We start from the raw sequence: 2,303 nt of genomic DNA, 5'->3' as shown, positions 1-2,303 counted from the left end.
GTTGGTTCTTGCCACTAATACAGTGAAGCCCTTTCTATTTTCCATGACCAGAGTTTATAAAGGGAAGATATGCAATTCACATAAGTACCAAAAACAATAATTATATACAAAAACAATACCACCAACTAAAGCAGTATTGTTCCCTTCCTTCCTTGCTTCAGAGAATGTATAACAGGCAATAAGAACTATAAAGCATCGAAACCTAACCATTTTCCATACTACTGATAAATTGAATATATTAGGAACTAAATATAGCTACGTAACCATTCATGGATAATTTGTTAGATCATAAAGAAAAGACTAATAAAATCATATGCAAGAAACTAAAAACTATAGTGAACATTTATAAAAGAAACTAGAAAAGTTAAATTTACAAAAAGTAAATTGATAAGAAATGCAAGTCAAAGAACCAAAACTATGGCAACTAATCGGTGACTATGCAACTGTCGCAAGAGTTGCCGCAAAATCCAGGTTCCATTTTCGCTATGATGTGTAAGATAGCAGTAATATACCATTTCAATATTAAAAAAACACTCCTATAGTTTTCTTCCTCTCTTCAAACTATAAACCTAGGGTAGAACTCCTAATGACTAATGTGTAAATTAAGAAGCCAACCTCCAATAATGCACAAATTTAAACCATAGAAGTTTAGCTGGATGCATTAAGTGGGGGCTCAAGGGTCTGTTTTACTATAGTGTGGTTGGAAAGTGAACCAATCTTGTTTTCCATTTGTCCTGCTTGATCTTCAAGTATTTTTTCCCTCGGGTCATGCACTTCCTTCACTAGCTCTGCATGTTTGACCTGGGCACAGTTCTCCAGTGTACCTGTACCATCAAAACCATTCTCCTTTGTTACATCAATTGAATCTTGCTTGGGTTCTTAAGGCTCTCCCTTACTCTCCAAATCCCTGTGCTTTTCTTCATTCTCCAGCACTGGATCTTTCTTTATGGCACCTTCTGCCCCTTGTGGTGCCATCTCTTCTACCTTCTCATCCATTTTATTTATTTCTTTAGTTTTGGACCCATGTATTTTTTCTTTGTTTTCTATTTCCCTTTTGTCATCACTCTCTTCTTCTGCTTCCTTCTTCTTATCAAGATCATATTTTCCCTTCCCTTCTTCTTCCTTTTTGTGATCAGCATCTTCCCCTGTTTCAGCCATATCTTCCCCATGATGGGTATCATGCATTTCCTCTTCCTTACTAGCTTCTACTTGTGATTATTGTTTCTCTGCATCTTCGGAATCTCCTTTTGATTTTCTGGATCTCTTTGGTTTTTTCTTCAATTCACTTTCTTGTGTTTTGATTGGTGATTCCTTTACTTTTTCACCTATCCTTGAAGATCTCCTTGTTGGTGTTACCTCACCTATGGTACAAAGAAAATGTCAAATTATATTTTCTAAGAGATACATGCCAATATCCTCACAAAAAGGGTATGGATTTCAAACGGAAAAAAAAACAAAGACATGTAAGAACATAAGTTTAGATCAAGAAAAACCAATAAAATAACAAAATTTACCTATGCTCCGAACATAGTTCAGATAAGGAAAAATCAATAAAATAAAAAAATTTACCTGTGCTCCAATCAAATTCAAAGATAGACGACCCTCCTAGATTTGCCTTCAAGTACCACTCTATTGCCTTTTTTGTCTTTAATTCTTCACCTGTTGGGGCAATAAAAACAACATACTTTTTTGGGTGTCCCACCTTCTTTGGAATATGCTGGAAAAAGAATTTCCAGAAGTTCAGCGCGGTACAAGATATACCATTGAATCTCTATAGTCAATTTAGGAATTCAGAAGGGAAGCTCATATATGAATCCAAAACCTGTACTGTGCACACTACATCTACATTATAAAAATTATTAAACAATTGAGCAATAAATAATCTTTAGGACATGGATTTATTTGACAGCTAGTTAGGGCTTAATCTTTTAATTTTTCCAATAAAAATTTCAATTTGCATTGTGATAGGAAGGCAATAGCTTCCTTTGGGAATGACAGAAAAGAAAATTTAATAATTTGAGTTGGAAAAACTTAGGGCTGAAAGCTTAACACCATGTTCAAGCACCTGCGTTCTCATTGTAACTTGAGAGGCCCACACTAACACCTTATCTATTCACTGTTTGCTCTGGCACTCCTAAAGTCTAAAATTGATTTGGTGAAACATGGGGCTCAAAACTTCACTTCATGCTTATTAAGAACCCAATCCCTATTTATTAGGAACCCACATTCTCCTCTATGTTTGCACTTGCATTTCCAACTTATGTCATTTATGTGAACACTCTTGACAATGCCACCAATCATTG

The 2,303-nt window shown here is 35.2% G+C and overlaps 1 pseudogene; it reads right to left on the bottom strand.

The window, feature by feature from the left end:
- Positions 1-648: 648 nt before the first annotated feature.
- On the bottom strand, positions 649-2,077 carry LOC149151669 (uncharacterized; annotated as a pseudogene).
- Positions 2,078-2,303: the final 226 nt, after the last annotated feature.

Source organism: Pinus tabuliformis, chromosome 9 (assembly GCF_031772625.1).
Source record: "Pinus tabuliformis cultivar Carrire ecotype Pingquan chromosome 9, CPIR1, whole genome shotgun sequence".
Taxonomy (NCBI): Eukaryota; Viridiplantae; Streptophyta; class Pinopsida; order Pinales; family Pinaceae; genus Pinus; species Pinus tabuliformis.
This window is presented reverse-complemented; position numbering and strand designations above follow the sequence as displayed.